The sequence below is a fragment of the Genypterus blacodes genome, unplaced genomic scaffold (genome assembly GCF_046128005.1).
Source record: "Genypterus blacodes isolate CSIRO-AG114 ecotype Tasmania unplaced genomic scaffold, CSIRO-AGI_Gbla_v1 ptg000015l_1, whole genome shotgun sequence".
NCBI classification, from domain to species: domain Eukaryota; kingdom Metazoa; phylum Chordata; class Actinopteri; order Ophidiiformes; family Ophidiidae; genus Genypterus; species Genypterus blacodes.
In genome coordinates, this window is record NW_027466829.1 from 1,965,466 (window position 1) to 1,990,578 (window position 25,113).

The 25,113-nt window shown below is 46.2% G+C and overlaps 1 protein-coding gene across 2 annotated transcripts in view; it reads right to left on the reverse strand.

Annotated features, from left to right (window-relative positions):
* tspan9a (tetraspanin 9a) overlaps nt 1-25,113 on the reverse strand; it is a 127,603-nt gene that overhangs the window by 25,343 nt on the left and 77,147 nt on the right. The window lies entirely within an intron of this gene.

The following is a 25,113-nucleotide window of genomic DNA, read 5'->3' on the forward strand; positions in this document are numbered from 1 at the left end:
CCATCTACAGCTCCTGCTGTGTCGAGGACTTCATCACGACTAAAAATTGTACACTCTCGCCTATGTGCTTCGGCTCTATGTCAATATTATGCCTATGGTTTATTGATTGAGGCACATAGTTTATTCAAAGGTCATCATCTAATGAATTAATAAATACATACGTGAAATCTGATGTCATTTGGCAAACTCTGTAGATTTCACACTGACTGCCATTTCACAGATCGGCTGGAGCCCGGTGCACATATCCATGTTTCACTTTCCAGTTGCCATCGGTGACCTCCAGTCATCACTTGAAGAATTCCAACACCCGGGGCAGAGGCCAGTCTGTCATCAGACACGACTTCAAAGACAAAGCTAACAGGAGGCCGTGGTTTCCACAGAATATTGTGTAATGGCTGTACGTGATCGCCACACCACCAACTGGCTGCTAGATTGATCTCCATCCAAGAGTCACACCGTGAGAGTGTGACATTTTATTCAAGTGCACTCAACAACCAGGGTTCAACATATGTGTCACCCCTTAAACACATTCACCTTTCCCCTAAACAACCAGCGACGTAGAATGTTGTCATGATTCAATAACCTAACCCTCCATTTTAATATGGAGGGAGCCAAAAGAAGACAAAGACAAGAAAATAATGAGACAAAGCCTCTTCAGCGCTGGAGTCATCAAATATGTAAGACAAGTCAACAAAGTCTCCTGTATCGTCATTTTGTTGGCTAACGAGATTACTTTCTATCCTGCTATTTACAACGCAAACACTTCCAAAGACACTGAGAAGGATTTGGAACCGCGATAAGATGACATAAGATTAGATGAGGAGAGATGATTGTGTTTTCTGAGCCCGGGATTGTTGTGATGATGCGCGGCAGAGGGAAGTTGTGCGTCTCAGGTGTAAGCGATCTCTGGCAAAATAGAGACTTTAATTTTGGCAGGCGCTTCGTCACCGAAACGAAATCACAGCGTTCGAAAAAAACAACAGATGCGCCCCATTGTAGACCCTCAAAACGTACGCGACAGGAAGAGAAAAGCTTTGGAAGATCTGTGGAAGAGTGTATTCTTTTTATTATCTGGTTCTCAAGGCTGGGAAAGGAAGATCATAACGACATGAAGCGCCCCTGTCCAGCTTTCACAGTGGATTTGGTGTCAAAGTGGTGGTTTTGGTATGCAAGAGGTTGGGATTGATATTGTAGAATTCCACAACGGGTCACATTAACACTGACCCCTCACGCAGGAGAAGAGGAGCAGCTCATCTCCAACTTCACTCGGCTGTGACAGAACTCAGCCTCACAGGTCATTCTCTATATTGTGTGCACGTAAGGTGTACGTGTGTGTGTGTAGGAATCCCCTTTGGCCCTCTTGTGGTTCCTAGAATAGAGAGGTGTGTGTGACTAGCACTGGAGTGTTTCATGCCTCTCTGGTTGCTTTTGTTAATAGTGTCCTTGTGGGAACGCTGTGGCCTCTGACTGATTTAGAGGCCAGCCACGCACGCCTGTGGTCCAGGTCAGTGTCAGGGGGCCACGCTGGGTCAGCAGCCCCGGAAAGAGAAGCGGACAAGTAAGCAAAAAGCTTTAGCGTTATTTCCTGTCGGCCGCGCTCTTTTTTCAGCCACTGTTATTTAAATGCAAAGTGGAACACAAGTGGTGGGCTGTGGGTTTTCACGTGGGAGCCGACAGCTGATGGGTTCATCTCTTCTACAGATTCCTTTTGGTAGGGAAGCTATGGAAAAACGCCTCGTGTACAGTCTGTAGGTTTGGAGCTGCGCCGCTCACTCACCTGGAACTGTTATTTCCACTTGATATAAAAAAAAGGCTACTCCTAAAAGATGCTGAGCTAAGTAATACTCACTCAGGCATAAAGTTTACGAAAAAGGAGTATTATGGAGTATTCACACACACATGGGAGTGCTGTCAGAACTGATGCATGTTCACACAATAAGACATAATATACTCATACATCAAACAATAATTATAATTTTAAACGTTATTTTAACGTCATAATTAAGATTAAATCGTCATAAACTGACACGAGATTGCAGTCTAAGTAGCAGAGGCGGACTCACTCTCCAATGAAGTATCTTACATGTTCAGCAGACCACAGAATCTGCAGTACATTGTTCTTGTAAACCAGTACATGGGTGAATTTGAGGATAGCCTCCAGCCGCCTGCAACCCTGCACAAGATAAGCTGGTATAGAGAATGGACGGGTGCATGGATGCATAAATGTGTGTGTGTGTGTGTGTGTGTGTCCATTCCTTCACTTTGCATTTCCGCACGTGTCCTGTTTTCCAGCCCATTGTTGTAATAGAGGTCCTGAGCTGCCACTGCTCGTCACAGAGAGATTTAGGCGTACATGCCAGGTCAGTAAAACCGCCGTCCCCTCTGGCCCATATACTGCTGTGAGGTCAGCTGAAGTCCAACCGGTCGCCCAGCTGACTGAGGTGGTTATATATAGATAACGCTGGCCGGCGAACTCTTACCGGGGACGTGGGCTGGGGCCTCTGTCACATTGCCCGCAGTGATTTAGTGCAAGATCTTTAATCTAAAATCAGCCGATGGCGTAATGGAGCCAGACCTCTTTCCATAACAGAACCCAGAACAATATTTCCCCTGTGGGTTGAGTAGATTAAGTGAATCAATTCGAAATAAATGGAGGATGATGATACATTAATTGTGGGTGCAGCATAGGAGGCCGATGCGGTGCTGGGTTAAGAGGTGGACGTAAGAAGCAGGGCAATGGGGACTTAGTGGGTTGGGGGGGCCGGGGGGGGAGGAGGAATCTGGACAGCATGATATTTTAAAGTGATGTTAAAGCGAGAGGGGGAGGTGTCAAATAGGTCGCGGCACCAAGCACCTTTTCAACATAAAAGGCGTAACAAATGCAGCAAAAGTGAGAACTTGTGTGTGTATGTGTGTTTATGTGTTGACATGTTATGCTGTTCCCCTTCGTCGTGCCGTGGGGGGAGGGGGGGGGGGGGGGAGAAGTGTGTGTTGAATATTATCCAAGTTTGTGTTGGGGCTGTAAACGGCTACAAACGCCAAACTCCTTTGAAAGCTTTGTTTTTGATTTGTCCTTTGAAGTGCGAGGCAACACCTGTTCCCACACCTGTCCAATCAGAAGGCAGCAGGGTTCTTAAAGCGACAGTACCCGTGTGATCAGTTCGTGTGATCAGTTGGAGTTGTTGTTGCCCAGAATAACATGGTGATGTGATTATGACTTGTCTTCACAGCAAACGAAATAATGTTGGATAAACAAGAAAGAAGCTCTTCATCTGCGGCCCTTTGCAATAAGTAAATATACAGCTATTGACTTTATTGCCCAGATGTGAAAAAAGCATTTGCACATTCCCACAATACGAACACAGATGAGTCGAAGCATTATTGAAAGAGGACCTGGTAGGAATGTCACACTCTATTACATTTTGACAGAAAATATATTTTCTGTGGGGAGAAAGTGCTTTGAATATTACAAGTGCTGCACTTAAGCCTCAACTTATTCTTCCTCATACATTTGCCAGACAGCGGGGTTCGTTGATTGGCGTGTTTCCTTGGAATGGAAGTGGAGAGACATTAATTGAACTTGATCTTTCGAACTGATCTTTGCCGAATCCATTCCAGGCTCATGAATGAAAATGAAAATGAAAATGCAAACAAAGCGAATCAGCCGAGGAAGACGTCGGACAGACTGCATCATAATTTTCTGGCGGTGGAAAGGCTTCATCCATCTCTAACGTGAATAAATCCATTACACACCACAGGCTGGAGCGCATTCACACACACAAAATCCTTTATGAGGCATGGAAAGTAAGTTAATGAACTAACACATAAACCAATTATAAACACTTGTGTCTGTGTGTCTGTGTATGTGTACGTGTGTGTGTGCGTGTGTGTGTGTGTGTGTGTGTGTGTGTGTGTGTGTGTGTGTGTGTGCGTGTGCATGTGTGTGTGTGTACTTTATAAGGCCAGGCAGAGGAGAGGAGGCAGATAGAGGTGTGATTCAAAATGTCAATGCTGATTAATTAACTGAAGCTACATCTGTCATCCTCGGTGCCCGCACTTATCTCAGTAAACAGATTTTAGGGCGGTAATCTCTGCAAATTGAGCTCAAACAGGAGGGATTGAGGAAATGAAGACCTCAGAGGCAGAGAAGATTACATCGAACTTGGGAGACGAGGCTGACTAACCGATTGGCTGTCTGAGGGTTTAATGAGACCGATAACCAGATTTATTAGAACGTAAATATTTTCCTCACTTCATGGTCCACCGGCTTCATGCGTTGCCGCCGAGCACCCGTCGGGGTGTAAATGTTCTCCACCCTGTCTGATATGTGGGCTCTCGTGTCAGCGTCCAGATGCCTCTTGAGTTCTTGCCGGCCCGTCGGGGCAAACGAGGGCACGCCGCTGTTTCCAAATATCGAGCGCGAGGCCTTTGATGTTGCGCAACGCCTTGAGGTTTTGACATAACACATAACTGATGGTTTTTATTAAGACTAATTCAAAGAAGGCAAAGACGACACCATGTTTTGATGAGGAAGACTGAGAGCATATTGGATTTGTTCTGTTGAAGTATTCAATCATCTCCAGAAATCCGCATGATAGAAAAAAGGAAAACAACTACAAATGTTTTACCCATGACTTTCTTGGCCCCCGGCACTTTTACCAACTACAACATGTCACAGATGAAGATGAACATATTGTTAAGCAGCCTGCTGACCACTTTTTTTCCTTTTTTTCTCCACCCGTTGAGCCTTTGCTGCAGCAAATCCCATCATTTGTTATGGTTAAAGAGTCCATTAAGCACGAGAGTAATACCAGACACGCCAATATTCCCTGGTGGAATCGAAGAATAAATGCCAGAACAAGACCATAAATTAACAGAAAGAAAAGAAAAGAAAGGAAGAACTCATTTCCTTCCTCCACCATCAATGTGCAAAGATGAAACACGCGACGATAGCTTATGTGACCTCTTTGGTAAATGAAGACAGAATATCGCAAATTGACTACGCTCCCGAGGTGTGGAATCGCTCCTCTAAGGCGATAATCACTTCATTTTGCAGTGCCCGCCATTACGATTCTCCTCAGAAGGTTAAGCTGCATGGCCCCCGTGTCGCCTCAACGGAGAGCTCCTATTGTAACGGAAGAAGGACCTGCTTGGAATGATCGGATCGGTCTCAGAACTCCCTTATGCGGCCGATCCCATGTAATCTGCAGCTGAAACTGACATTGAGCAGAATGGCTTTCAAAGAGAGAAGATGAGAGAGAGAGAAAGAAATAGAGAGAGAAGAGAAAGACTGCAAGAATATCAGATGATTATTAATGATTAGTCAAGCATCTTTACTCTTATGTCCCTGAGGTTCAGAGAGAATTCTCATTAAATTAGATTAATACTGGATTAAGTGTTTCTTTATGCAAAAAAGAATACCAGACAAAAGAAAGTACTAAGCAAATACTTAGTATGATTTGTGCTGGAAGGAAATTCAATTTGCTGCACAGAGCAGGACGTTTTTATCACATTTAATGAATCATTTGCTTGAAACCATTTAAACATACACCGTAGCCACTTCAGTGTTTGCGCAAATGATTAATGGGCGATATTTAAAAGGAATATTTCAACATCTGCGGCCTGGCAGATGTTGTGGAATAAATCCACCGCAGCGCACGTGGAAGGGTAACAGCGTTGGCCCCGACTTGTAAGCAGTTACAATTCCTTCAAAACAAAGTGCTGTGTCGAGACGGATCACGGTGCAGACTGTGATTGTGACTCACTCAAACTATAATCGAATGCAGAAAAGAAAATCAACAAAGACATAAGATGCACATCCGTCTGCCTCGCACACGTTTCCTTGCTCTGTGCTGTATACTGTTTGTGAGTCTTTGGTGGTGCATATGGAATTTAATCCTCTGACAGACTGCTGCCTGCACCAGCATCGCAATGGTTTCCTGGGGCGAAATCACAGAGTTGGCCTGACAGAGGGACTGTAATGTATCTCTGTACACACACACACACACACACAGAGTGCGACAGATAGGAGGGAGCAACAGAGGAAAGAAGAAAGAAAATCACAAATAGTGCGCAGGGGAGCCATTGCAAAGTGGCTGGTTTGGATCTCACTGTGTCACTGCTTTGATGTCATCTTTACCACGATGTCGCTTCCTGAAGATTGTGGGCGAGAATTACTAAGCATGACACATTTCGTCCGGGCTGCAAATATCTGCATCGCCGCATGTTGTCAGTTGTGAGGAGTATTTACTGAGACACCATTTATGACACTTGAATGAATGTGTTTGGATTAAAACATAATTTAGATGTGCATTCATTTTCATTGGAATCTCTCTCTCTCTCTCTCTCTCTCTCTCTCTCGCTCTCTCTCTTGTGCGACACATCTATAATTATGTGTTTTTAGATATATCTTATTCAATAATATGTAAAAAAAAAAAAAAAGTAAATTCCTCGTTTCAGGTTTACATTCTTATTTTATTTGATTCCACGAGTGCTGCCATGTTGACTGATGCCAAAGAAAATTGGACTTTGACTATGCTGTTCCATCATTCTTTTACAAGTAGATGAGAGTCAAAGGACTGTTCAAAAGATTATTTATATAAAACGTTTGCTGATATTGCTATACAGGCAGAAGATTGAGCAATCAATCAATATTCTATTCAGAAAAACTCTCTCCTTTCGCAAACAAACTATACGCTAAGGATTTCCTCCTAAGAATGACAACAGCCGCTATGCATGCAATCTAAGGCCGCATAGAAGTTAATGGCTGCAATTACCTTTGCTGCACCTCCTATGACAGCAATGAACAAAACAAACCATCGTAGCGAGAAAAGGGTGAGCGATCATGTAAAGTATTTGCAGGGGGCACAGGACAGAGATTCACAAAGATGCTTGTAACATCTGCAGTTACTATGGAACCTGAGCGTTGTTGTAAGATTTGCGCCGCGCGGATGCTGAAGCGTAATCGGGCAGGCGGTCTTATAGACGCAATGCAGATTTCGGCTCAGGGGAGATAATTTTATATGCATGAGGCTTGTCTTCCAGGTACGGTGTGTATACGCTGTACAGGGTTAGAGTTTGCCTCAGGCTGTCAGCTGTGGAAGTGGCGGTGAGGGATTCTAGGACTCACCTCCTGCGACAAAGACAGTCAATTAGGGATCCATTTTTAAAACTGCCACCACCACAAACGGAAAATGATACCGAGGTTGCGCAAGCTGGTGGCAGGGAGACGTTTCAGAGGGAAATGAAGCCTCGGTGACACAATTTGATCTTTTTTTCAAGGGCCTCAAAAGTGAACGTAAGTCTTTTCTTTGTCTGATGACGTTTGGTTGTATCGGGTTTAGAGGATCAGCGTTACTTACTCGTCTGCTGTCTGTCTCTACATAAACTACAGCCCCTCCAAATGTCCACTCGCCTCTTCCACCGCTGCCATTTGTGACTCGTGACTATCTCACACCTGGCATGGTGAGGCAATGTTAGTGAAGTGGCTCTTAAGTTGAAATCCTCCACTTTGATTGTTCCTTTGCAGGTGAAAATTTGTTAGCTTACCAACATTAAAAACTAATTTCCCCTTGGTAAAGGAACTAAAAGGAGGGTGCATAAAGAGGGAGCGGCAGGCAGAGGTGACGGGGGGGCACTTTAGTTCTTCCTTGAAATAGATGTGGACGCAGAAGGCATGGTGCACTGAGTCGGAACAATTCCGTGGAGCGAGACCTCGATTCAGCTGAGGTTTCTGCCTTGGAAGCAGAATGAACACCGGTGTTAAATGTTCTCTTATATCACCGGGCAGATAATAGTATAGCGGCTGATCTGCATTAAGGAAACCCTCTCATTAACCTTTGGGGTTGGGTTAATTACTCTGGCCTTTACTATAGTGTCAAATGCTAAGCAAGTGGATAACAAAGCATCTGGTGCTGCTCAAGAAAAAGCCCTTAGAAGAGTGATTAATGATGTAATACCTGAAGTGACGTGCACTTTATAGCTAAAACAGTGAGTCGGTGTCAGATGCTTCTCTGGCAGTGGGATTCCACCTCAGACGTCAGAGGAGTTTGCGGTTTAAGTGGCTCTGCTGCCTTGCCGGGATGGCGGTGACGGAGGGCAGGGTCCTCCCGGCGTGCGGCCTGATCTATTAGGGGGAACGGGAAGACCTCGTGATTGACGAGTTGCTCCACCTCATCCATCCAGGCCCCGGGCGCACGGAGGTCTGACACCGCCATATCACTCCCTCGTGGCCATGGCCGCTAACACCCTGTGCTATATTTGCTAGCTGACATTAATTCCTTGCTCATCCCTCGCTCTGGAGGCCTCTCCCTCTCCCTCTCCCTCTCCCTTCTTCCATGACGCTGCAAATCTATCCTGTGCTGTTCTGGCTGGTTTCCTGGTCACAGCGTCTTCATTACAGCATGCCATCTCTATAGAAACATTAGTAATGGAACCATTTTGTCCCTTTTGTAAAAATATAGTGGAAATGAGTAACAACTGAGATCAGATTTGCGCGTTGACACACAGTGGAGACGTCTCTGAAGTTAATTTGAATTGGATCAGTTAGATTAAAAAACGCTGATGTAACTGATCTTATTGGATTTATCTCTGTAATTTCATTTCTTATCATAATTCAATTTAGGGAGCTTCGTTGATATGAATCAGAGAGTTTAAAAAGTCAAATGTATTTTGTGTTTGTGGTGAACTTTGAGGTGGGATGAGATAATATGTACTTGTCCTGGACCGTCCCCACTTCCTGCTCATGCATGTGTGAAGCCAAGAGTAACACACGTCGATAGAATACAATAGAGTTCCTCATCATATTCCACAGCCCCTTCTAAAGCTTTGCAATATAAGATACTGTATTTCCATATTACGAATTCGGCTACACAAAAGAAATTTGCATTATAGTCAGAGGTACAATGCAGCAATTTCCACCTGCTTGACATCTAGAAATGCCATTAATTACCTTCAAGATTCAATTTGGGTGTCAGGTTGTAACCGGGATAATTACTCTGAGCCAGTGACAGAGTGAAATGCCCATAATGTTGGACTGAAAGCGGTTTTATCGGGGTCAATATTCAACTTCCAGTCAACTGTGTTTACTTCCCCGTCGCGTCTTTATCTTAATTAGAGCGTGTTTGGCTGTCGATCTGTCCTGTACTTTTAATTAAAGCCCACGAGTAAGCAATGAACCAAACAGGACTTTTGGAAGACTTTCTCGCCCCCTTTTTATAACTCCAGAGGTGAGAGAGTCTCCTCACAGCAGGGGGCATGAATACGAGAGCGAGATATTCATGCTGCTCTGCATTCAGGTCAGGGCTGGGAAAACATACAGTACATACTCTCTTTGATTCAGAGACAACCTGCAGTTAAAGAAAAACCACAAGGGCTGCGTGAGTGAAAACAACAGGTGGGATCTCACACTGGTTACGGAACATCAAACCGAGAAAGCAGCGTTTTGATCAATTACACAGAAGTGAAATGCGTTAAGGAAGAGCTGAATGGTGCCTGCCACAGCTCCACAATATTCAAAGAATCTTTTCCGGGAATGCTGGTTGGAGCTCACAAGCGGAAAAAAACATGGATCGGTCACGCTCAAAGTGAAAGAAGGCAAAAGAACAGTTAAGATAAGAAACTACGCAAAACTGGAAGTACGAAGTAAGAATTCCTTCTACTGATGTCGACCAGGAGAGAAATCAAGAGAATTTTTGTGTTTTTCTACCCCACATGAAATGTTAATGATGTTGCATGCTTTCAGACGCTAAGCTTCACGGTGCTTGAGGTGAGATGGGAATGCTAGCTCCTACCCCAGATCGTTCATGATTTATTGCAGAACTTTGGACTCAAAAGCACCACATGCGGCTAAGCAGACAGGTTTATACGACTTAACATCAAGAACCAGATGATTGTGAACCCACGTCAGACCGGCTCACACCTCTGGTATTTAGCAAAGGGCGACACGGGCGACATTCAACGGAGCGACAGGCGAGGGTCCACTCTGGGGACCCTGCATAATTCTCTTGCATAATTTTGCCCGTTCAAACCTCTTGCATCATCTTAATGTCGCGTAATTAATGGGGACAACTTTGCCCCTGCTAATTGAAAATCTGCAGAGTCAGGCTCCCATTGGAAGGAGAGCGAGAGAGGAAGGGAGCGAGAGAGAGAGAGAGAGAGAGACAGAGAGAGACAGAGAGAGGTTTTAACATATCTCTATCCTCGTATGAACTGCAGCTAAAAAGCCCCTGCAGTATACCGAAAGCTCTTTCTGCATTAGCCACCACCTGAACAATATATCCTCTGAGGGTTCCTGCAAATTCAATTTGAGATGGCATCTCCTGCCTCCGACTGGGTGTTTGGGTCATAGCTCACATGCTGAATACTAAGAGCAGAGAGGGGCAATTATGATTTGGTAGGGGGGCGGGAGATGAGGGAGTCGATAAAGATAAAAGCTCCCTGTTGCAAGATACCTGCAAGATAAATTTAACCTTGTCGGTAATTTCCTCACGTGAACGCATCTCGCCTAATTCTAACTTGAGTGCTAAGGCGAAGACTATGACGATGAAAGCCGACGCTAAACGTAAAGCTGCTTCATACTGCAGAGAGGTAGGTGGAGATCGCAATGATGAAGCCAAACAGTTTCAGGTGGGGACAGGGAGAGAAATGGATGCTAGATAGATGGGTACAGTTGAGTTCTTTCCATTTTTCCTCTCAACAGACAGTCGTGCTTGCAATTTGAGTGCTGAATAATGGATGGATAAATGTCAATGCCGCTTGTCAGACGGGTAAAAGCAAGTAAGGCTGTGAGAAATCACTGTGCCTGCACCTCCATCACCGCCGCACAACCTGTAAACATTTACCAGGATTTGATATGTGGACATTAAACCCTAAAACGCTCGTGTTTTGGAGAAATAATGAAATAAAATTCAATTGACAGTGACAAGAATATTGAAATGCGTCATGATGACAACGGCGTCCGTTAGGCACTCGTTCCATCCATTCTCCTTGACTTATAAAGTCATTACAGAAGTGAAACACTCCATTTGGCATCGTCTTGCACACTTCATTTTCCTCTTGATCGAGTCTGCCTATTAGTGCTTTCCCACCTCTGTGGGGACGAGTCGGGGATAGGGGATGGCAGGAGGGAAAACTCACAAAACCGAGGTCGCGTGCCAGACCAGGGCCAGCCTCTAGGGCCGGGCTGCACACTTAAGCGTGCAGTTAATTACAGGAATGCTTGAAAATATTGGGCAAGTAATTCGGTTTGCTTTGTGGAGGGGAGAACATTCCGTCGATGAATAAAACATGCCGTGTACCTCATCGTGATTAGATGAGAGCTGACGTTTCTGCAGGCAGGGGCCGAGCACACGAGGATTCCACCGGAGCACTGCAGACTCACACTCCCGACAATCTGACAGGGTGATCCGTCGAATCGTTACCCGCCGTTACCGACCTGTCCCTCAAAATCCCCACAGCCACCGCGTTTCATCTGTTCTAGCAAATCATAGAATATCGAAGGTAGGAATGATGGTTTTGGGCGATCTTTCCTCCCTCTGCTGCCATTAGACATCCTGGATTTCCAAACTTTGGAGCTGTTTACTGCTGTACAACCTTCCCCGGACAATGTTCCCCTTCTGCTCTCCGTCATGTCAGCCGCCTGAGGGATCCTGGGAAGGAGACTCAGTGTAATGGACCCAGAGAGTGTCGGATGGTCACAAGCTGCGGCTCGTGTACAGTCCATGGAGACGCCATTGTTTTTACACATCTGATTAAGTTGATTTGTCGCCGGGAGTCAACACATCGCCACTTGAGAGCAGCGGCGCGAAGGGGAAGTGACCCGTATGACATTGCATGACTTTTAAGGCCCTTTTTATGAGGACTTTAGTGGATTCCTACTTGTCAGCTAGACTGCAGCAATAAAAGAAAATATGCAGCTGGATAGCACAGAAAGAGAGAGGGAGATTTGTTTGAAGTCAAAGCCGGAGTTCTATGTGAGCTCTCTCTCTTTCTATTGTTGTTGTGGTTTTGTCTTTGTTATAATGAGATCCCCTGTAATCACTCCCAAATCAGCCCCATCGGGACACACCAATGAGAATTAAATGCTGGGGGGTAACCGTGGGGAGTGAGTATGGAGATTATACTTATCAACAGGCGGGCCGCCACCCTGATTACAATTAAACCACACAAACACCTCTCACTGTCTGCTGCTACTGAGCTGTACATTTGACCTTGCACACACACACACACACACACACACACACACACACACACACACACACGTGGCCCCTGAAGATGTGCTCACAAAAGCGAAGCGCATTCAGACAATCCGTGTCAGGACTCCCTCCCCGTGTCTGTCTCCAGCACTGTGATCACAGCTGCACAGTGTAGATAATTGGGTTGTAATTAGATGAGTGTGCGCCATAGGAGGCCATGTAGTCTGAAGTTGGCGTATTGCAGCTGCATGTGAGCTGTATCGAGATGAGAACGATGGAGAGCTTTCGCATCTGTTCCGCATGAGTGCCCACTGAAGGATGGAAAACATACGCATATGCGTGCACGCCTGCTCTGTATACATGCAGGACGCGCAAACACACATACCAATCTTGCCATTACGAGAACTCGTTTTGACACATCACTGCATTTAGCTTCTACATTCGCCCCTCAGGGAGATAGTGCCGCGCCAAGCTGCTCACTCCTGAAATATTAAGGCTTCAATCCATTGTATGTTGCTAATTCTGGAAAGTGCTGAGGAGTGACAGAAAAGAGAGGCCAGTGTTTCCGCCCCTCCGCTCGTTTCTCCGACCTAAAAATTGGCTCCCTTTCATCTACGGGAATGACGCCGCGCTTCATTACCGCGGTCAGATACAATTAAATAAGGTGGGCGCTATCACATGCACGCTGTGGCTACGACTGATGCAAAAAAAAAATATGGAACCAGGCCGCAGGCGCCGATTAACCTCCGCAGTCAGCAGGAGAAGGCGTTTGCTTCTGTAAATAATGCGGCGTGTATTTACATATCCTTGGATGAGCGAATGAGGAATCCCTCTAAGTAAACTCTAGAGCGCAGCGTGTGTAGTGGATTTATGCTGCTAGATTCAATATTACTCCACTGCCTGATTGCTAGATGATCTAAAATGTCTCAAAGTGTAAGCACGTACGTTGTTTCTCCTGATTGGTCTCGGCAGGAAATTATCGGGGTCAGAAATTACTCAACGTTCTGCTTCCATATGTGGAGGTTACAATGGAACCCAGTGGGAGAAGTTTCTATTTACTGGGAGGAGTGTCCGAGCGTTCCTGCAGGTCTCCCCCTCCACCCACACTCGCTCCTCTGCTCTCCGCCTGCATGGATATCAATAATTAATGACCGGGTCTCTGCCTCTGCCCAGATATAATCCACTGCGGGACACCGACCATTATATGGCCAAAAGAAAACTGACGGCTGCCCTGAGTGCTTAGTGCTTTGTTCAATTCTGCTGTAATATTTCATTACGCTTTCTCAACCAGGCTGACGACATTTGAAGGAAAATAGGGGAAAGAAAGGTAACAAACCTGGCCTGATATCTCCCTCCGTTTTGATTATTTACAACTAGTGTATGAGAATATTAATGATGATTTCTACTCTGGAGGACGATGAGCTAAAGCCTCTCAGCCAGGCCACAGTGGGAGCCAGAGATAACCACAGGTTGGATGGTGAAGCGTGGCCATTCCTGTTGCAAAGTGTTGCCGCCCTGGGAAACTCGATGAACTGTGAAGCTCAGCGCTGGAGAAGAATGGTCAATAGGCTCCCTTCTTACTGGCTGTTTTCTCTTTCTTTTCCAGCACAACTCAAAGGAATTAACTATCCACAGAGGAGGTGTGGGAGCGAAGGCAGAGAGCAGTGGGCAGCAGAGGTGGTCGATTCAATTATCGCTCTGCCATAGTGCGTTTCTATACTGGACACCGCAAAATGTCACACGCTTTCGACTGTGAATGTTTCTCTGAGAGTTCTTTACTGGTGATGTGATCAGAAATTCTATTTTTGACTTTGAATCAAAGGGATATCTTTAAGGCGGAATTACAATGGCAGCAAAGCAAATTTCCTTAAAAGTAGCTGTGTGTTTGTGTGTGTGTGTGTGTGTGTGTGTGTGTGTGTGTGTACATGTGACTAAGTGAGGGCTGTGCTGTGCGATTACAGCAAATGTTGCCGAATAGGCATGTTGGCAAAATCCATGAGTCAGAGAGAAGAAAGTTTGGATTGGTGACCCTGATCCAGGTGGTGTCCTCATTCGGTAACTCCTGAACTTTCCTTTTGTCCTTCATTTCTGGGAAATGTGGGTCCTGAATAAATCTTTTTAGCTGCAACTCTCTAGTGGTTCTAGGCAGGCGCTTAGAAAATCTGAACATCACTGTTCGGTCAGGTGGAACAGCGGGAATCCGTGAAATAGCGATGGCGACGATTCAAGATTTTTAAAGAGGATGGAGAGCTACACGAGGCTGTGGACTGGAGTTGTGGAGCTCGTCTATCTACTTGTGCTGACAAAAAGACTTCCACTGAGAGCCACTCAAAATGGAAATAAATATATTCCTGATCTCACACCGCCTTTATCTGAAACAGGAACGACTCCTTTGTGAGCACTATTTGCCATCATTCTGTGTTATTGAGAGGCATCCGATAAATCAACATGAGAGGCGATCGTGTTCTCTCCAGAGCAATTTTCATCACAACTTTCTGGCATTCAAAAATGAACACATTTCCAACTTCCATTATGTCTCATCGTATCACTCAACACAAATCTGACTGTTGAATGGAGACGGAGGTAATGATAAAAAAAAGTGATGATGGTGTTTGTGGATTTTCCAAGCCAAGGTTCTGGATGCACCATCACAACTGGGTCAGCAGCGCTCGGCCCATAATGTGCCGCGCAGGCTGGAGTGATGACTGGAAATAGATGTGACTCACGGAGACGAGCGGCTGTAAACAAAATTTCTCAGTGGGTGTCCACGTCGCTGTTTTGCTTTTTCCGGCCGCATATGTACTGTAAACACCTGTCTCTCCTCCTCCTCCTTCCATTCCACGCAGAAACAGCCGATCCAGTACAGTAGCGCATCACTTCTGCCTTCACCTTGTATCCACATGCAGTGTAAAGTAAACTGAGACTTCATCTGCCTGGCCTGGGTAAACAAAATGTGACATACATCATGCTGGTTGGCCGCGGGATGACACAGGGGGCGCTGGGATTCTTTCCTTTGAATCAATCATACTTGCTGTATACAGGCTCTGACAATGCCTGTTTACATTAGAGCTACGCTGCACTGATCACATATGCAATAAATTCTTGGGTGGTTTTGTATGTATGTATATAGAATATGATGCAGATTCTGTGTGGTTTGGGTTTAGAGTACAACAGCATTCAACAGACCAAATAAAAGGAGCATTTCAGTAAACATCTCTCTCTATGTATGTATTTGCTGAATTTTGTGATTTAATGTGCAAAAAAAACACATTGATTCATCTCTGCAGCACCATCCTGCACACTGGGTGAAAACGTGCCGTCTCCCCCCCACCCACCCCGCCCCTTCTGCTCTCTGATTGGCTGCCAGCGCCCAAAGACAATAGCTGCACCACATTTACATGCAGGCTGCACCACAAATTATTTGGCTGTGCTGCAAAAATGCAAGTAAGCTGTATTCACGGATGGAATTAATAGGATTCTAGCGCGCGTGTGTGTATGTGTGTACGTGCATGACAGTACAAATCTGTCTCCTTGTTAGAGGATGTGTAAGTTGGCGTCGACTTTTCTGTTCTGTAAACATATCTAAATATTCCCAAGGCAGCGGGAACAATCTGATGTCACACGCCACAGGACACTCAGAGACACTCAGAGACTTCCAGACACTTCCAGAAGCAATCGGAGCACAAACAAACACGGATTCAGCGCAGCCTGTGGTTGGGCGGGTGGGAGGTTGGTGCTGATCCAGGGAGAGTGTGGAGTTAAGAAGGGGAAGGAGGACAAATGGAGCGTGAGCAACACGGGAAAAAAAATTACATTAAGGAGGTAGAAACCAGAGAAGCAAATTCAGTTTGGCACAATCTCTCCTTCTACAGCTCAGTTAAGAGGCTAAGAACAAAACGGAGGGTAGAATGTTCACTAATGCACTCGCACTATAAAAAAGATCTCATGCGGCTGCAGGCGGGAGTTAATTGAGGAAACAAATCTCAGTGCAAACGCTTCTTTTCCTGGCGCACATAATGAAAGTCGCCCCCTGATATAGTTTATTTGACTGTCCTGACCTCTCTGGCTCTTCGTTTCCACTGTAATGGAACGGCCTGCGGTGGAGGACGGCGGCGAGCAGGGGCGCGGATAATCTCGGAAGATTTCGTCGCCCGTCGCCGAGTCGGGTTCCGGGCCGCGGAGTGCGCTCAGTGGCGCCGATAACCCGCGCTGCTGCTGCGGGCGGGGTGGCCCAGAAACAGAATCGTTTTGCTCTTTATGCTATTAATACTCCAGCGCAAAACCTTCCTTAGCTGCTCTGGAGCAGATTGAGACTTTGAGCCGCAGCTACAAGCAGGCTATCACAAACAAGGCCTTCAAATCGACTGATACAAGCAGCTGTCATGCAAAAGGGGGCGGGGGTAATGATCGTCTATTCGGACATTCGGAAAGAGTTTTTACCGTTTTGGTAACGCAGGGAAATCTCCAATGGGATTGGTAATTACAAGGGAAAAGAAAAGGTTGTGAAATCAATGGAGGCGTTTCAGGTTCACTGCACTTTTGGACTCAATTAAAACTGGATTCCTTTTCTCCTCAAATTCGGCTTTACACCTTTTTTGTTCCCTTGCACAGTTCAACCAGAAACAGTGCAAGGGAGGAAACAGCTAATAAAAATGAAAAGGCTTTTGAAAGTCGACGGAGAAAACAGTGAAATCTCCGAGGGGAGCGGCGGAATCCAGCCAGACTGCTTTCCGTCTGGAAATCAAAGCACATCATACACACGCACCAGCCCTCAGTTCAACAAGTGTGTCGCTCCTCCCTCCTTCCTCCTCCTCGCTTCCTCCTTGCTTTAGCATGCAAATGAGCCTCGTCCTCCGAGTGGACATGTTTACCAAGGAATGTGTCTAGATTACACATATATTTAATCAGGTACTCTCTCAAGTAGGCCACCTCAGATACACGCTACAGATACAATGACTTTGGAGTCTTTCTGCACACACACTTCCCCTGTGGTTGCCAAAGTGACGGGGGCATTTTCAAGGGAAGCGCCGTCAGCCTGTACACCTGTCGTACAATGAGAATGACATCAGAGGTGTTGGCTCTGGTAATTTGCTCCCTGGCTCCCCCGCCGTCTCTGCATCCCGCCCGCGTGTCCATCTTCCGCCTGCTTTGTCCTCTAATTGTCTTCCATCCCGGGAAGTTTAGGGGGCTGCGGCGGCCCGGGTAACCACTGAGTGACATGTTTGCTGTACACCTCGTGCTCCACGCAGGTAATGCTTTCTACACAGCCTGCCGTGGTGCATCTGTGTCACCACAGGACAGCGGCAAACACGTGGCGGGGCCTATCTCATTTAGACAGGGACAAATGAGGCAGAAGATAGAGCCCAAGCTGATCCGTGGCATGGTGACTGATCTATGTGTTCAGAGCTCGTTACCAACTGAGGTCTGCTGCTTTGTGTTAGCAGCTACTGGGGTAATATTTTTTGCTTTATGCGTAGGGCTTTTACGGCTTGGTACATAATCTGGTCCTTTCCATTTCTGTGAGCCGGTTGTTCCTCTTGAGCCGACATCCTGACCCCTTATACTCTCTGCAAAGCCCCTTACGTGTCACGACGTGGTGTTTCTGACATGGAGGAAGCTGGCACCTCCGACTCAATGGTATTAGGCATTGGCTTTGGTTTGTTGTCAGAGAGAGGAAGCCCCCCCACTCCCCTTCCCACCCGCTGGGCAATCAGCACGACAAGACAACAAGATTGAGACGAGGGGATTCCAATCAATAAACATGACACGAGTTCTCTAGAGCCGAGGACCTGGCACAGAAACCGCCCCTGCTTCAACCGGCTAAGGCCTCACTCTCTGAAACACAACTTGTAAGTCATTGTGATTAATTAATTGTAAGTCATTTGTTAGTAAGACACCCCGGACTTGGATTTCCTCAATGGCAGGACTCCCTCATATGGAGGAATCCATTTAGCTTGCAGAAAGGACAACTAATCTGTGCATGAGTGCATGTAAACGTAGTGAAGATGTGGCGCCAAGAGAAAACGGGGACAAATACATGCTTCCCCTTGAAGGCTTTGGGAGGTTCATTATAGTAGGTGAAGAATAGTAAAGCCGGAGTGCTTGATCCTGCTGCTCAGAACTCTTTATTGATGTGGCTCATTATGGTTGAGACAAAACAAAGGCCAATTCCTCCTGCCTCTCTGAACTGTGCCTGCTTTTTATTCCCAGGTCTTCAAAGACAAAAGGTCACATTCCCAGCGAGGTCGAGACAAAAAGCATTAAAAATGGTACAAGGGAGGCAGGGAAAGAAAGCATTGTTCTACAAAACCCTCCTCATTTGACAGAAACCTTAAGCATTTCACCTTTCTCTTATCTCTCTCTCCCTCTCTCTCTGTGTCTCCATGTCTCTCTCTCTCTCTCTCTCTCTATGAGGAAGCTTTTGTTTGCTGTGCCACACTGGCAATCGTGTCGCAGGAAAGAACAATAGGAGATTGGGGAAGCCAGCTGAGACACATTATCGGGAGGACTAGAATAAAGAAGCGTACGCGTTTAGATGCGCAGTTAGTGACGGCGGGAGACCAAAAAATAAAAAAAACTATCAACTGGGAGTTTCCTGTTCATCTTAGTGTGGCTCATAAAGCATTGGAATGTAGGCGACGGAACGGAGCCATGGTTATGAATATACATGGATGATGCTTTCCTACACCCTCCCTTGACCTTGCCTCCCTTCTCGGCACACCAGAGGTCAATTGGATGCATGAAGCAGAAACACAGCAACACTGACAGCTCGATGCTTACACTCTCCTGGAAAGCCGGCGTGTTCATCTTAACCAGCGCTCTCCACGGACTCTGGAGCACTGCATGCAAGATGGACTTGTTATAATGAGGATTTGGATCCCTGCAGGCTGAACCCCCCCTCCCACTCCCCCCCATGTCTCAGTAACATGTATTGATGCAGATTCAAACTGTTTCAAAGTATATTGATGAGTTGTTTTTTCGCTTTCTAACCCGAGCGCATCCCCTGCAAGTGAATGATGTTGCTCCTACCTCGTGGATGGAAAGGGAAAGTGCGGATCGCTGAGGAATTCCACCGGCGATAAAGCCGAAAACGCCTACCACAGTTAGTGTGAGGGGGAAAATAGCCAGATACCTCGAGCAGAGCGTGTTGGTGAGGTGATAGTGGATCAGCAGCTGAAGCTTGTTAATAAAGCTATTCTGACGGAGCTCGGCATGAGATGGGATTGCTTCTGAATCCGATTTCTCACTTTAATTATGGTCAAAAGCACTTGCTGGGATCTGAAACATTCTCAGAGATCACACGGATTTGCTGCTAAATGGTAAATTAACAGTGTAGCCTTGGATGTTATAACCTTTTCTTATCTGTTTCAGTGAAGTGCAGGATGAGGGGCCGGCTTGTCAAGATTCACGGGACCTGTGCAGCCTTTTACTTAATGTAAGAGAAAATGGCAAAATCTACACAGAAATCCCTTCATCTCTGCAAAAGGAAGAGGAAGGGATTAAAGAGGGAGCGAGAACACGCCGGAGGAACATACTTTCCCCCGGCTCTCACGTCTCTTTTGCAAGGTAAGCACTTCACAGAAAAATGAACTGCAGGGGTGTGTGTGTGTGTGTGTGTGTGTGTGTTCGGGGCTGTGAAGATGGAGCGACCCTTTCAAACTGAAGCAAACACCAATTCGCTTTTTATGCGCCAATTACAGGGCACTGCGCCAGATTGACAGGGGACAGCAGACACGTACGGCAGCCTTCACACATGAGATGAAGGCCGCCGCTGCGCTCGTCTTCATCGCGTCTGCAGATGAGGGCTGCCACAGTTGATCATCCACATCAGCGATTAATCAATGGGCTGTATTTATCTCGCCTATTCTCCTCGTGCTGATTATTAATCGAGTAATCGATATTGGTCTGTGTATTCACTCTGAGTGTGCAATTCCTCAACTGATGATAAATTTAATAATAAATCATCATAATTCAGGCAATTTCATTCGGCTGAGTTGAAAGGATCCATCAGGATAAACAACGTACAGGCCATGGAGGTCAAAATAATGTAAAAATAATGATGCCTTCTTTGTTTTGAACGCTCCTGAGTGCAGGTTGTGCCATTAGGAAATGTGAGCTCCTTTTGCAGTGTCAACACAACTACATTAACATTTGGTTTTAATGTCAAATGCTCCCAAAAGAATCGATGCCTCTGGCCTTTTCTTTCTCTGAACCCACAGCCATAATGCCTTTCTTTAACTTTATGATGCATTTTAATTGATTATATAAAAACAATGTAGAAGTCAATTTAAATCAATTAAGGTGATCGTAATGAATGAAAGTGGGCAGTGGGCATTAATCTCATTATGACAGGCTGATCGATCACCTGCAGTCAAGTTCATCATTATTCAACAATCAACCTGTGAGTAATCATCGTAAACTCTGTTGAATGTGCTTAGCACAGCTAATCAGACTTGGAGGCGGCACAAAGCTGTCAAAAGCAGCAATCAACATACTCATTTAGTGGCTTTCATTCTACAGACTCAATCTCTTGTCACGTACTTTTAGAAACAGATGCTGCGTGTCACGACCGCTACACAGCGCCTGAGCATTTCAATCCCATCAACATATAATGATATCATGTGACCAAATGTGGGCAACTTAAGTTACGAAACAACTCCAAATGCAAATTGCCACGTTCAGCCCCATCACCTGACTTACAGGCATTTCAGGAGAAGAAATGACGCACAAATCAACAATATTCCTTTTGAAGTGGATATTAAATTCTGTTTGTACACGTTTCCTAAAATAGACCAAATTATTTTCAAAGTACCTCCTGAGGAAAGAAACAACACAAGGCTATGATGCACAGGCTGGAGAGAGGGAGAGGGAGAGAGAGAGAGAGAGACAGAAGAACATGAGGGTGAATCACCTCTAGATACACTCTTTCCCTCCCCCCCTTCTCTGCCTTCATGCATCACTTCTTCCCACCGAGGAAAGGGGCAGAATTTGGGGTCTGCCAGTCTGTCCGCTCAGAAGGGGACTGGGGAGGAAAACCTGTCTGACCCCATCTGTCGCACACACCACGTGATCAGTGAGACTCAGTCCAAACACAAGTCGGAGGAACACGTAGAATTGCAACAAATGATGCTCTGAAACCGCAGGAATAAGTGTGAGATGGCCGGGGCATTAATGGGCTGACCTCAAACTCGCTGCTCTGTCCTTTGCCGGAGTTATTAGAGGATAAAACACAGCGATGGGGATTCGTCTTGCGACAGCGCGGCGATGAGTGCACGGAACGGCTTTCTGCGTTAATAATGACTCAGCGTGAATGAATGAGATCCGTGGCTGAGGAGTGGCAATAACCTCACTATTATCTACACAAATGAAACTGCCCGAGTGACCTCAGCCTGCGACACTGAGCTCAAACTCGCCACGTTGTTTTCCACCGTCAGGTCGGTTCTGTGATTACTGAGGCTCGGCTGGCTTAATAAGTAAGAATCACTGATAATGATTACTGACAGCCAAGGGAACATAGTGGGTGGACGTGGCTCATATACACTCATTACATGTACTGTATGTATTTAAAGTTAAGCAGACGTACAGTGTGTAAGAGCAGGATCCAGATGTGGTGGACAACATTCACGTCGTTGCTGTGCAGTAACACACAGAGGCGGAAATGTCAACAACCTCAAATGTGCGACCGAGATTAGATTCGCCCTTCCTGTTTTCAAAATATGATTCATTTTTGAAGTCCCTGAGCTTTTTTATGATGCAACATAACCAATAATTCATTTGAAAGATGTGTTTTAGCTTGAAACAGATGAGTGCATATCGACCCAACCGATTGTAAAATGAATCCCTTTAAAGTTAAATGAACCTGGACTAATGGCAGTTCGCTGCATTTTTCATGTGATGTGATTCATATAAAACACTCACATCTCCTGATGGGAAGGATTTATAACCCTGATCACATACACACATGCAAACACACATACACACACACACACATACACGATGCCCCAGAATGTCATCATTGGGCATTTCAGGTTTATATCAATTTATGATTAACTTGTGGCCTCCGGACTTCTACAATGCAATCAAACTGTCAAGTGGTGTCTTCAATGTAAGCGCCCCTCTGCGTCTGAGACAGAATGACAAAGTGATGGAGTCGGCTGCTTTTTAACACGCTCCCTTTATTATTATCGCAGATTTGACACGCAGCTGGCGGCCAGACCAGTCACATAAAACCCCGACACACACACACACACACACGTGCACCACATGTTCTCTTAACTCGGCCGCAAACGCAAAACGGGAGAGAAAATCAGGAAACAGAAACATTTGCTTTGGGAGCGCGGCGAGAGGCCTGGCTAAGACTCAGCTGTGATGAGAGGAGGTTGAATCTGCATGCAGGGAACGCGGCGCTAATCCCCGTTAGGTTGACTCAGTCTGGCAGCCCACTCAGTTATCTGGCTATTGTAGCTGAGAACGATATGGACTTGATACCGTCTCCTTCACCGGAGCCGGGCGTGAGCTTCCCCCCCTCGCTCGAGCGCTCGGCCCAATAAGAGGCGAGCGCAAATTGGACGAGATATAACGAGAGCACGGCGGCGACCTGCTCTGATGGAGATTTGGGCCGTGCTCGGAAGAACACGCTCGGCATCCTCTTCCAATCACAACAAGCACTACGCTACAGTGGCTCTTTACACGCACTGATAAAACTGCTCCTGAACGGTACAGTGTGGGCTCATAAAAGGCAATAAAACATGTCAGGCGTTCGCTCAGCGTGTGTACTGTAGTGTTTCTGTACACGAGGATACAATATGTTGCATTTTACGGCTGAGTTATCACAAAGCGGTAATCCGTGCTCACGTCCAGCTAAATAAATCATTAGACGCTGTAATGTCGGAGGCATAAATCTGTCTCTCATTTGTCAGTAGGTTTAACAACGTGGATGAATGTTGGAGCCGCTGCTGCCAACGCTTCCTAGGCTCATTACCATCGAGGCGCCCGCGCGTCCATGACCCACATTTAAACGACGTGTTTAAAAAGGCGCACACGCTCCGTCCGCAACTCGTATTTTCAGTTTATCGTGGCCTAGTTGGCCATCGTGGTCCGCCCGTCTCTCCACTTTTATTTATTTATTTTATGCGGCGGCAAGGAGGAGGAAGGAGGGAGGAGGCGGGGCGGGAAGGGAAGGGGCGGAAATGGGCACTCGGGGATTCTGTGTGGGTTGCTTCTGCTGCTTCTCGGCGAGAAAGGAATCAAGTCCCGTTGAATCAATTGAGGCAGCGTCGCCGGGGGGGGTATGGAGGGAGGGGAAACGGCTCTTAGATCAGTCAATGATGCATCCTCAGTTAACGGTGGATAGACTCTGGGGGGAGCTGGGTAAGGAGATGTTCCACTAAAGATCATCCGCTGCAGGACTTAGCTGCAGATGGAGCCGGGGTTGCCGTCAAGTAACTGAAATCCCTGCGTTGACAGAGGAACTATGCACCACTAAATTGTCGATTTGCTGTTGAATAGCAGCACGGTAATCTAAAGGTTAAGATTTCTTTAAGATGAGCCACAAAATGATGTTTCCCCAGCCTCCTCAACCGAGCAGGAAGTAGAGTCTGACTGGAATCATTGATTTCGCCGCAATTTGTCTTTGGGGCGACGGGAAAAATGCTGAGTAGCGGAACTGGCGAGTTGCTCGAACGCTCAACATTAATTCACTGCTCAGGTGCAGATTAGCATTGATTGGTCCTCCTGTGGTGAAAAGAAGAGGAGTGACAACATGAAGGGGACGAGGCCGGAGGAAGAGGCCTACCCTGCGAAGACGTTTTCTCTCTGTACATCGCTAGACGTCTGACCAAAGGTTGATGAAGCCATATGAAGGTTACAGAGCAGCTGGAATGTTCAAGCTGACCTCTCCTCACCTCATCTATGTGCCGCCATCTCCATACCAACACCCAGAAGCCACGTAAAACAAATGTTCAAAAGGGAGCCGAGCAGCTAAAATAATGTCATCTGTTTTCTAACCCAGATTGGGAGGCAGACAAAGAAAACAGCTTTGTACATGAGTTCCTTTGATAATAACAATTAAATCCGCGCCCTTCAGAGCTCCTTTTTGAGACGGGAAATCATCACCGACAGTCAGAATCTCCACAGAAAAGCATGGGGGTATGTTTTGTCATTATGCTGTTTGAGTTGGTTCCTATTGAACTACCGAACAAAGAGAGATAATAAAAGGCATCACACACCTCGGCACCATGGAGACAAATATCTATCTGTGTGAGGATATGAGGCTTTGCTCCGTTTTTTATTCGCCAATACGACCACAATATCGACCTTGTTATTGCTTGAGGTGAGTGATTTGGCGTAACGTCATTACAAGAGATCCTGCTTATGTATGCAGAACTAATGACACTCATCTCTTTCTCCTGTTCTCCGCGCTATATTTAGCAAAGCGACATCTAAGCGTGTGTGTGTGTGTGTCTTATGCTACAGAGCAACAAAGATCACATATCCCACGGTTGAGGTACATTTTACAAACCTACGTGACCTAACGTGTGTGTGTGTGTGTTTCCTCACCAGAAGGACGGCGGCGTGTGAAGCGATAGAGGAAGCGAGGGGAAAGGATCGGTCGTGTACTAAAGACGAGGATGCTTCACGTATTCCGTTCTGATCCTTGTAGTCGTACCTCACAGCGATCTGTTCTCCAGTTGTTCACCTGTCAGTATGAGTCAGCGGCGAGCAGCTGACACGGTAACAGCTGAGGCCCAAACTTCACTCGCCGTCTCTCTACACTGCCTGAATATCAAACCGGCTCGCTGCAGGTCACATGGATTGATGTGATGACTGCCGATGACTTCAAACGCGGGGTAAACTCGACAACACTACAATGTTGCGGTTGTTTCCTCGTGGTTTCCTCCCGTCAGTGCTTCATGCCATT